Source organism: Sapajus apella, unplaced genomic scaffold (genome assembly GCF_009761245.1).
Source record: "Sapajus apella isolate SASKATOON/1434 unplaced genomic scaffold, GSC_monkey_1.0 scaffold41, whole genome shotgun sequence".
In the NCBI taxonomy this organism is placed as follows: domain Eukaryota; kingdom Metazoa; phylum Chordata; class Mammalia; order Primates; family Cebidae; genus Sapajus; species Sapajus apella.
In genome coordinates this window covers 21,125,021-21,138,262 of record NW_022436981.1, presented here as the reverse complement: position 1 = coordinate 21,138,262, position 13,242 = coordinate 21,125,021, and positions in this window count along the sequence as shown.

Here is a 13,242-nt window from a genome sequence, read left to right as displayed (position 1 = left end):
ACTGAACATTTATTCCATAACTTTGGTGACAAACTCATTTAGCACAAATCTGACATGAAGTAATTTATAGTTTTTATTTATTCAATTTATTGAAGCAAAATGTATGATTTACTTCAGAATAGTATTGTGTTTAATAATGGGTGGTTCCCTAGACTTTCTGTGGTTTTACACATTATATTATAATCACTTAACAGTAGTCCTCTCATTTCCTTTCAGGATTTCAGTTACCTATGGTCATCCAGTGTCTGAAAACAGTAAGTAGTTTACTCCAGGATAAACAATTTGTAAGTTTTCATTGCACACCATTCGAAGTGACATGAGGAAATGTCATGCCATCTGCTTTGTCCTACCTTGGGACATCAAACATGCCTCTGGCCAGTAAATTCATACTGTATAGTTCCTAAGTAGCTATCCTGGTTATCAGATCAACTGTCACAGTAATGCAGTGCCTGTGTTCAAATAATCCATTTTTACTTAATAACAGCCACAAAGTACAAGAGTAGTGATGCTGGTATAATATTATGATTGTTGTATTTTTAATAATATTTATTGTTATATTTTGCTGTAACTAATTTACAAATAAAACTTTATCATAGATATGTACATATAGGGAAAACTATATATATTCCTATATTCATATAAATATATCCCTATATATGTAAGATGACTCTCTTTATATATATTATATAGTATATATAAATGGTATATATAGTATATATAATTCTATATAATATAATATATAATATTTATATTATAGAATAATATATATTATATAGAGAGTTTTATATATATAGTTATGTATGTCACAATTTCTGTTATATATAATATGTATTATATAATATATACTATAATATATATTATAGTATAATGTATATATTATACTATATATACTATAACATATTATATATGTTATATATTACAGTATAATGTATATTATATATTATATACAATATATATCATATAATATTATAATTATATATATAACAGAAATTGTGACTAAATTTAAGATGATAAAATCTTTCCTGGTTTTTTCATAATGCATATTATGGCCTTTGAAGTATTTGGGGTTCCCCAAAAATTAAATAAACATATGTAAATGTGAAACATAAAGTATCAATAATACAAATAGTGATTTTAGCAATTGCTAGTACTTAAAGAATATCTGCATTATTATTGTCTCACATAAACAGAGATGATTCACCCTGTGTTGGGAGAGGTATTGCGGCAGCGAGAATTATGCATATCATGTACATACAAGTCTGGATTCCAGTACAACTGTTCTGTCAGACAGCAAGTTTCACAAATGCTTCTAAGCCTGTACGTAATAAGTTAATATTCTTTCCTATGTGTTGAAAGTGTGCTGTAGATATACCATTACTGGATGCACCAGCAATATTCAGATCAAAATTGCTCACTTTCCAACATTTTAAAACATAAATAGGATTTTTCAGTGAAATAAAAACATTCTATCTGAAGGTAAGACCATGTGAGGAATAGTTGAGCTCTTTTGATCTTCTACTCCCTGCCAGTAAAGAATTGCCAAACTTCCCTGCACATGTTGAGTGGATAATTTCCTAGGTATCCAGAGCTTGAAAGGTTCTAAATCATGAATTCTAAGCAGGCCAAAGCACCACTGAGAAATGTTCTTAATGTGTCTGTAAGAAGGCACAGTGGGAATAAAATGTTCTGCTGCCAGTTGAAATAAAAATTTCAACTACAAATACAGAAATAAGAAATTCTAACAAGAAGCAACATAGAAACTCTAATATATCAAACAATTAGAAAACTAGTAGGAAAAGTCAGTTCAAAGCTCAATGAGACAAAAATTATATCTCTATTTCTAATATGCTCACTGTTTTATAAAATCAAGTAGTGTCATTACCTATATACACACATACACTCGTATTTATCTACTATGTAGAGCTCTTTAAAATACTGTTGAAAAAGCCTGAAAAGCTTCAACTTTTTAACTGAAAAAGATAAAGTGAAATGAAAGAGCAACATATCTAAGTCTGAACATTCTTCAAACTTTTTTGGAATTCCAAAGTCTCAATAAGGTTATTTACAATTTCACACTGACTAAACCCAACTAGTGTTGCAAGGGTTTATAATACTCAGATATGAAATTTTCACGCAATGTACCCTACGATTATGTTTTTTCAAATGGCAAATTTTGCAAAAATCATGACGAAATTAGTCTAATCAAATAAACAAAGAAAAAATAGTGGATTATTGTATATTAACATGAACAAACCATTTTTAAAATTCATCAAAAATACTGGCTATTTACCTAAAAGCTTTAGATTTAACTCTGCTAATGTAAATCTTTAGCTCTGCTTGCTACTGAAACCACACTAAATATCCAGGAAAAGGACAGTAACATCATAAAATAGTAAACATTTTGAAGTAAGCCAATTTTCAGTACACGTAAGCCAAAAGGCCCAGAAATTGCTATGTTTAAGGACTACTGAAACAGGACAGTGTTTCCCCTTTTCATACCCTGATAATATAAATCACGGCAAATTTTTTGTTATGCATCCTGTATACATTCTGAAGATCTAGTGTATGGTACGGTGCCTACACTTCATAAGACTGTATTGTAACTTAAAACATGTTAAGAGAGTATATATTACTTAAGTTTTTCATCACAGCCACAAAAAGGGTTAATTATGTGAACTAAGGAATGTAAGTTTGATTGTGGCAATCATTTCACAATGCGAATATGTATCAAAACATAATGGTGTACACCATAAATATATACAATATTATATGTCAATGATACATTAATAACTGTGGGGGCAAAATAACAGAATTGAATTTTTCTCCCTGAAGGAAAATTAGAGAGTTTTTTATTGTAGGACTTTCACATACAACTGGATATGGATGTTAAGGCAGAGATTAAGTTTTTTAAAAAATCATAAACACACATATCCCTATTTTATAATGCATACCAATATTTTAGGGTCTCCATGTTACTGGGTTACCAAATTACAGTAATGTGTTATACTGTAAAAATAATATTCAGATATTTTTGTCTGTGATATTTGATTAGTAAAAGTGAAAGAACACTTCACACTTTGACAAAATGGAGTATTATGTTGATGAATCTTATCAATGAGCAACGATCTTCACTTCAATTATTGTTGTCTTAATCTTAAATATGAAGAGAAACTCTAGAATCAGCACATACTCAATAAATTTCTTTAAAGAGTAAAAGCAAAAAAATAATTGAAAATAGTACAAAACAAATAAAACAATACACAAAGGACAAAAATTTAAAACAAAATTGTCCACTGGGATATTTTAAAAAGCTATAACACATTTATGAAACAGAAACATGATATTATAAATTTGGAATATTCACAGTAATAAAAAAGAGTTCTTGGACAATAAAATTGTGATAACATAATTTAAAAATACACCCATATCTCAGTACAAAAATTAAAATCTTCCAAAGTGGAATAAACCAAAGAAAAAACAACTTCTAGTTTTGTGAAAATAAAGTAGACATACATTTCCCTATTCTTCCCAATAAGTACAGTAAAAACTTGAGGCTTTCCTAGCAAAGACCTGGAACCAACCCAAATGCACATCTATGATAGAATGGACATGGAAAATGTGGCACATACACACCATGGAATACTATGCAGCCATAAAAGATGATGAGTTTGTGTCCTTTGTAGGGACATGGATGAATCTGAAAATCATCATTCTCAGCAAACCGACACAAGAACAGGAAATCAAACACCACATGTTCTCATTCATAGGTGGGTGTTGAACAATGAGAACACATGGACACAGGGAGGGGAGCATCACACACTGGGGTCCGTTGTGGGGGCTAGAGGAGGGACAGCAGAAGGTGGGGAGTTTGGGGAGGGATAACATGGGAAGAAATGACAGATACAGGTGACAGTGGGATAGAGGCAGCAAACCACTGTGTCATGTATGTACCCATGCAACAAACCTGCATAATCTGCACATGTACCCCAGAACCTTAAGTACAGTAAAAAAAAATACAAATGTTATTTAAGAACATAAAAGATATTTTGAAGGTTGAGAAAATGCAGACAAGCTAAAGACCTTGGGACCTGAAGAATAACATAGTAGTGAGTTCTTTGTGTTTCTTTTTTGCCTCACATATCCCCAAGCGAATGCTGGAGAAGCCGTAAAACTAGATACTCCAGTGGTTGTAGACAAATTAAGGTCTAACACAATCCTGCCATCTCCAGCCAAAAGAAGGAAAAAGGCAGCTTAACAATACAGTGAATTTTTAGACAATGACTGCACTACTCCAGACAAACCACAGGAAACTTGTGGTCACTCTCCCATTCTTAGCAGTAAAGGATGAGTGAGGCACCTAGAGTTACACTCTCTCCAAATTGTAATGAGGTATGCTGCTAAGGTCTGACTGTTTATGCCTCCTCCAGATTTAAATGTTGAAGCCAAATTCCAAATGTTATGGTATTAGGAAATTAGGAGGTAGGGTCTTTGGGAGGTGGTAAGGTCATGAGAGTGGCACCCTCATGAATGACACTAGTGCACTTATAAAGAGATAGAGACCACAGTTCTCCCCTTTAACTTTCTTAGGACACAGTGAGGAGACAGCTATCTATGAAACTGAAAGCTGCAAAGTAGGCTCTCACCAGACCCAAAATCTATCAGTAACTTGATCTTGAATTTCTCTAACTCCAGAACTATGAGAAAAAAAAATTCTCTTGTAAATAAGCTAACCACTTTATGGTATTGCTATGGCAACTCTAATGGTATTTAAGACCATGACAATGAATATGTGGACAACAAAATTAAAAATAAAATGCCATTCAAATTGCTATATATATGCAAATTTATCAAAATTTATATAAGATTGATATGCTGAAAACTAGACAACATTAATTAAAGTAATCAAAAGAAGGTCTAAATAAATGAAAGTATGTTCCCGTTATGGATTGGAAGACTCAACATAACAAAAATGTCATTTTTTTCTAAATTGACATAAATGTTTAATAAAATTTCTATTGAAATTCCAGCAAGATATTTTGTAGATTTAGACCAAGGTATATTAAAACATTCTTAGCAAATAAAAGCATTTGAATAACTAAAATAATTTGAAAAAAGATTAAACCTGGAAGAATAATCTATCTGAGATTATGGTTGTTATATAGTCACAGCAATAAAGACTGTGTGATATTTTTTGAGGGACAGACATATTGATCAATGAAATAAAACTGATAACCAAGAAATAAACCTACATAAATATGCCCAATCAATTTTTGACAAAGGTATAAAAGCAATTCAATGTGAGAAAAATACCTTTTTCAATGAATAGTACTGAAGAAAGAATATATGCAAAAAAATTAATCGCAAGTCTAACATACAAGGCAAAAATAATTGAACATGTAATACAGATTTAAATAGAAACATAAAACTATAAAACTTTTCAAAAAGTAGCATAGAAAAAACATTAGGGATACAAGGCTAGACAAAAATTTCTTACGTGTTATTAACAAAAATGCAACTAATAAAAGCAAAATGTGATAAAAGGAAACTAATAACATTAAAATAAATAAAAATGAAATTAAATGTAGAAAATTTGATAAATTATGCAAAATTAAAAATGTTTGTTCTATTAAAGACCTTACTAAAAGAATACAGACACAAGCTCCTGACTGGGAGACTGTATATGCAAACAATATTGACAAATGACTAGTTTCTAGAATATTCAAAGAAGCCTTAAAACTCAAAGTAAAAAAAAGAAAAAGTCATTGAAAAGTGAGCAAAAGATGTTAAGAAAATGATTTTTTTAACAAAGGCTATTCAGTGGTAAAATAAATAAATAAAAATCCATGGAAAAGTTCAACATTGTTGGCTATCAGAGAAATGTAAATTAAAACCATATTGAGGTATTACTTCACACTAATCAGAATGGCTAAAATAAAACATAGTAATAATGTAAAATGCTGGTGAGAATGTGAGGAAACCAGTTCATTCACCTGTTGCTATTTGAAATGTAATACCACTCTAAGGAAACTCTTTGGTCATTTACTAAAACAAAAACTAAAAATTTAACTGCCATAAGACCTAGATATTTCACTCCTTGACATTAATTCCAAATGTATAAAACCTTATTACTAAACAAAAAGTCTGTACCTATATCTCTTGCAGGTTTATTCAAATGGCCAAAAACGAAACCAAACTAATGTTTCAAAAAAATGTAATAAATGCCATGTGTGTACCTATGCAACAATCTTGCATTTCTTCATATGTACCCCAAAACCTAAAATGAAATAATGAAAAAAAGAATAGCTACTAAAAAAATGTAATAAAATGGATGAATTATTGGTGTAATCAACAACGTGATTAAATCCCGAGGTAATTACGCTGAACAAAAATGTCAATATCAAAGGTACATACTGCGTGATTCTGTCTAGATAACATTCTTGAAAAGACTAAATTACAGAAAAGGGAAACATATTAGTAATCACTTGTGAGTAATGAAAGTTGAGGTGGGAGGGTATGAAGTTGTGTAGGCTATAAATGGGCAACATGGGCATCCTTGTGATGATGACCATATTCTGTATCATTTTATACTGTGGTTGTATCAATGTCAGTATCTTGATTGTGATATTGCAGTATAATTTTGAAAAATGTTTATTTTGTGTAAAGAGTATGGGGTTTCCCTATTTATTAATTATGATGCAATGTGAATCTATAATTCTCAAAAGCAAAAGTTAAAAGGGCAAAAGAAGACAAAAAAGGACAGAAATTAAAGAATACAGATTGCAAAAATAATAAATTTTGTGTTCCAGAGGTTCAATATTCAAATAAAATAAATTTTTAAGCAAAAGAAAAACCCAAATAGACAAATTCTTCAAAGAAATAATCAAAGAAAATTTTGCAAAATTAAAGACATTTGCATATTTGCTCTCAAAGTGCCCATATAGTCCACAGTACAAGAAATGTTCTCTGTTAACGTGTTTATTTTTATTTCTGTTTGCTTTTTTGTTTTTCTGAAAGGAAAGTATCAGACAAGAGTCTGATTGCAGGTAGTTTATTTGCGTGTTGATTCCTTAGAGGAAGAAGAAGGGATCAAGGAAACTGAAAACAGTAAGAAAGGAAGGACAACATAAGAATATGTAACCGCTGATATGGACAACTTGGCTCAGTTCCACTGCAGTGTTCTGAGGAACACATAGAATACCTTTCAGAATTTTTCACACATACAAAAAAAACATTTTGCCATTAGTTTTCATCATTTGGAAATGGGAGAGTTCCCTGATCCCCTTTCAGGACATGCTGCAAAGGTATGGCTCTCCATTCAGTCACCAGAAGCTCAAACCCCTTATAGGTGGGGGACCATGCAGAGGAGTAGGTTCAGGAGCCAAAGTGAGTGCTTTAGGTTCTGGACTACCTCTTCCACTGGCAGTATCTAGGGGTGGGTGAGTGTCTTTGATTCCCACAGCCCAGTTGGGTATGTTACAGTGCACTCTTTCAGCTTTGCTACCCACAGACGGCTTAAGGTTTAACCAGCTTAGTAAAGTCTCTGCCTTTTCACAAGGGCAGAGAGCTTTCTGTATTCTAAGCTCTTGTCCAGTGTCCTGGAAAAATTTAGTTACACAGGGTCATGAAAAATGCGGGGATTTTACTGAGTAGTGGAGGTGGCACTCAGTGGTACAGATAGGGAGCTGGGAAAAGGATAGAGTGGAAAGATGATCTTTCCCTGGAGTTTGGCACAACTTGTCTTCAACTGCCCCCAGCCAAACTCCTCTCTGTGTTCAGATGTTCCTCTTCTTTCCTTGTCATGCTGTTCTGCCATTTGTCTGCTTGTCTCGTTGTCTCCTCCTAAAGCCTTGGGCTTGGTGTATACTGGATAGGGAGTGTGGCAGGACAAAAGGCAATTTTTTGGGTGCAAGAATAGTATCACCTATTCTCACTTAGGGCCATAAGTATCCAGGCTTGAGGGTGGGCCCTTTGCTAGGGAACCTCCCTCTTTTAGCCAGTATTTTCCCATATCCTGTCTGTATCAATTTATTGGGGGATTTATTAAGCAATGTATCAAGGTTTGTTAATTCCCAGTACTCTGTGACCGTAGCTTAGTCTCCAATACTGTTATTACAAAGTTCCAAATATCCTGATTGTTAATGTTTTATGTAACTTGATTTCTACCTCTATAGCAAGGTTCTTTGGAGCTTTCTTTCATATATAGTGCTCAAAATTTCTCAAGGATATGCTTTAATTTACAACCACACATCAGATGTTTCTTGTGCTCTGCATTGTCTAAGCTACACTCCACGGCTGCAGAAAAGAATACCCTGCAAATTCTTGCCTATATTAACTCTCCAGATGTAAACACAGAATATTTTTTTTTTGTTTTTTTTTTTTTTGTTGTTTTTTTTTTTTTTACTTCCTTGGGAAACTTTACAAACATATAAGTTCAAAAGTCACTGTACTTTTCTTCAGCAATATTAGAAGCTGAAAGGTCATGGGACAGTGTCTTTACAATTTGAACAACCAAAAAAATAATTCAAAATAGAAATCTACACACAGCCTTGAATTCTATATTGAGCCAATTAATAATTAAGTATTTAATTTAAATAATTTCTGGTACTTGATTCTCAAGAAATTTACTACCACATACCACTTGTAAATAAGGTACATGAGGAAAAAGTTCACATAAAATTAGGAAGGAAACTAAGAAGGGCAAAACCAAGAGATCCAGTGAACAGGGGACCTAAGCACAAAAGAAATACAGACAGCAAATTCTAGGACTTGGGCCCAGGAAATTTCAGCATAAGAGCTCTGCAGCACATCTTTAGATTTCATAGCATGAGATCTTTCAACGAAAGGTAACTTTAAAAAGAAGAAAAAGTTGTTAAAAAACGTGATGTTTCAAAAGTATCGAGGACAAATTTATATAAACGAAGGGAAGTGTTGAAGTGACTGAATGATAAGTAAGTCAAAAACTAAGTAAACATAGACATAAGACAAATATTAACTGAAGCAACTAAAGAAGCAAGCAAAATTGTGTGAGACAGGAAAGTAAAATTAGCACATAACTTGACTCAATTCTATAAACCTTTTCTTAGGAGTATTAACATAAACAATGAATAGCGTTCTATTCAAACTTCAGGCTAATGAAAGAACAGGAAGTAACATGAGCTTATTAATGTATGTAGATTTACCATAAGGCTAGTAAAGTTTTAATGTTAAGACCTCTAATTTGCGTGAGACCTTAGTCACATGTTTATATAGTAACATGATTTCTTTGTAAAATTTGCAAAATAAAATATTCTAATTGTAATTTATAAATGATATAGCTTTTTTTTTTTCATTTCAATTCCCATTGATCTTATTTTTCCTCCAGTTACATAGTTTTAAAATGGCCATGGACATTTTCAGGATGTGGCTAAGGAGAAATTGGGTTGGTAACACATTTAGTTTGGAAAGAACGAGATATCTTTTTATGATTCTCATCATTTCTGGCTATGGTAAAGTCATAGATAGCTATTTAGGTGCAAAAATAATGGCTTCTAGAATACTCCTACGATCTATCTTAGTTGCAGTGTTACATGGATAAGGGCCAGAGTCATACTGTGGTATGAAATTATCATACGGAACTTAGCACTGGAAGAATGTGTATGGTACAGGAAAAACATATTTAAGTTTTTCTCAATACAATGTATAACAGAAAATTCTTTCAAATCTTATATCTAATGTTTGGAAGAAATTTCATGGAGTTTTACTACAATTTGGTAACAATATTAAATTTTACATAACAATCAATACTTTATTGTGATAGTAAAATAAACATTTTTAAATTATAAATTACTTTAAAAACAGACTAATTTGGTTTATATTAAAAACCATCATGAACAAATGACTAAGTGATCTCTCTAACCATCCTCCCTCCACCATAGAAAATGCCATTTACTGTATATTGTCATATAAAGGCAGATTCAACAGTACCAAAATCATGTATTAATTAGGCAGCTAGTTAATAAATGTTTCATGTTATTTCCTAAGTTGTGTAATGTTTATGATATTTTAAAGCTTTTTAATAAAATTTGTTATGATTAATTTACTTCTTTAAAATAAATACACATTTTTCTATCTATTTGATAAAGTGACCACTCCTTTAAGTTGCATGAAGTTCAGAAACCACAGTGTAACCTGGGGAGCTAGCAGGGTGCAGGAAGGCAAGGAGAGGTCAATCTAACTGTCTACAATGAGAAATGAATTTAAAATACGTATATTAAAGCATTTAATATGTATATGTCATCTAGAAATATGGGGATTGATATCAAAATGATAAAATGAATTAAAATGTATTCTCAAATGATTCATTTTCATTTTCAAACTTATTTTAACTAATTATTTGAGTGAATAAATTTAATCATTGAAAATATTTTTAAATTGTCACCAACATTCTAAAAAAGATATTCCTGAGTAAACAAGAAGGAGTTAATATTTCAGACTGCAAAAGCCACTCTGAAATTACTAAGATGTCAAAAATACTTTGTAATGGTTGTAATATTCATTACATAATAATGTGGAATGATAAAAATAATAAGTGAAGATAATTCAAGTTTATTTATCAAGTTATACCATAAACCTCCTAAATATAATAGGTGCAATTTAGAGTGGATTTTTTACGTTTAATAGAGGGAAGGGTTTGTACTTATGGACTTTATTAGTCCTAGGCAGTTACATTGTGTTCCAAGACCCTCTGAGATAATTCTTCTAAAATCCATTTGAATTGTGTCAAAAAAGATAAACAGCAAAACCTTAAAGTACATAAAAAAAAGTTATGGTAGTAGTAACGATTTGAAATATGTGTATGACCATAGACTTTGCAACCTGTAAAATAACTAAATTTTGCATAAAACCAACACATCAGCAAATGTGCATGTGGGACAGTTTCTGCCCCATTCTGATCTCTTTGTTGATTAAGGGAATGTCTACCTTGGAATTCACCTTCTATATTATACATAATATGTCCTTATAGTAATGTAATTCTTATGGAGATTTTGTATCTGAATTATATAGGCAATTTTGCATATGCGAATATACAACAAAGAAAACAGTTTTAAAACAGTCGTTAATAATTGCTACAGATTCATAGACATTACAAGAAGTTTGTAAAAATGAATGGTTTTATATAATTTTATATTTTGTTCATCAGTATAAAACAGTCATTCACCACCATTCTCATAAAAATGAGTAAAAAATATTCTTAGGGTTGAATATCTTCATTGACAAGATAAAATATGCATAAATGTGTTATGTGGGATGGACTAGTGGTTCAGGTTGGACCTTATGATATGGAAAAAATAATGAAGTGAATTTCCACAGAACATAGTCTGAATATTGAAGCTGGTTAAATGATGGCTAAAGAATGTTAATAGAACCAAAAAGAAAAAAGCTGGAGGCATCATGCTACCTGACTTCAAACTATACTACAAGGCTACAGTAATCAAAGCAGCATGGTACGGGGGTACCAAAACAGAGATATAGACCAATGGAACAAATATATGAAAAAAAAAAGCTCATCAGAAATAATGCCATACACCTACAACCATCTGATCTTTGACAAACCTGACAAAAACAAGCAATAGGGAAAGGATTTCCTATTTAATAAATGGTATTGGAAAAACTGGCTAGCCATATGCAGAAAGCTGAAACTGGACCCTTTCCTGACACCTTACACTTAAATTCACTACAGATAGATTAAAGACTTAAACATAATACCTAACACCATAAAAATCCTAAAAGAAAACCTAGGCAATACCATTCAGGACATAGGCAGAGGCAAGGAATTCATGACTGAAACACCAAAAGTAATGGTAACAAAAGCCAAATTAGACAAATGGGATCTACTTAAACTAAAGAGCTTCTGCACAGCCAAAGGAACTACCATTTGAGTGAACTGGCAACCATGAGAATGGGAAAAAATTTTGTCAATCTTGCCATCTGACAAAGGGCTAATATACAGAATCTACAAAGAACTTAAACAAATTTATAAGCAAAAAACAAACAACTCCATCAAAAAGTGGGTGAAGGATATGAACAGACAATTCTCAAAAGAAGACATTTATGCAGCCAACAAACATATTTAAAAAAAACTCATCATCACTGGTTATTAGAGAAAGGCAAATCAAAACCACATTTGAGATACCATCTCACACCAGTTAGAACGGTAATTATTAAGAAATAAAGAGACAACAGATGCTGGAGAGGATGTGGAGAAACAGGAACACTTTTACATTGTTGGAGGGAGTATAAATTAATTCAACCATTGTGGAAGACAGTGTGGTGATTCCTTAAAGATCTAGAAATAGAAATACCATTTGACACAGGAATCCCATTACTGGGTATATACCCAAAGGATTATAGATTATTCCATTATAAAGACACATGTGCATGTATGTTTATTGTGACACTGTTTACAATAGCAATGGCTTGGAACCAACCCAAATGCCCATCAACGATAAAATGAATAAAGAAAAGGTGGCATATATACACTGTGGAATACTATACAGCCATAAAAAAGAATGAGTTCATGTTCTTTGCAGGGACATGGATGCAGGTGAAAACCATTCTCAGCAAATTGACACAAGAACAGAAAACCAAACACCACATGTTCTCACTCATAAGTGGGTGCTGGAAAATCAGAACACATGGACACAGGGAGGAGAACATCACACACAGGGGCCTGTGGGGGGTGGAGGGGGCTGGGGAGGGATAGCAGGAGGTGGGAGAATTCGGGATGGATAGCATTAGGAGAAATACGTAGTGTAGATGACAGGGGGATGGATGCAACAAACCACCATGTCATGTATATACCTATATAACAAACCTACACGTTCTACACATGTACCCCAGAACTTAAAGTATAATAAAAAATAAATAATTGTGATTTACATAAAATATTTTTAAATGAACAATCCTATTACAGTTTAAATACTGTATTAATAAAAATTTTCACTTGACTCTAAATTTGCATACTAAAAATGGTTGGTGCAAAATTTCAGCTGATGAGAATCAATCTGATTAAACCTGCTATGGTTTAAAATTTTAACTTTGTTGATAGCTTACATTATTACTGTATTAAATAAAACTGTTAAAAAGTTATTGACACGTAACTACTTTGTTACATATTAAGTTTGATATTTAAAACTAAATTTTATTGACCATTAGATTTTTCAATAGATTTTTAAATGTGTGTGCATGTTAAAATAGTATGTG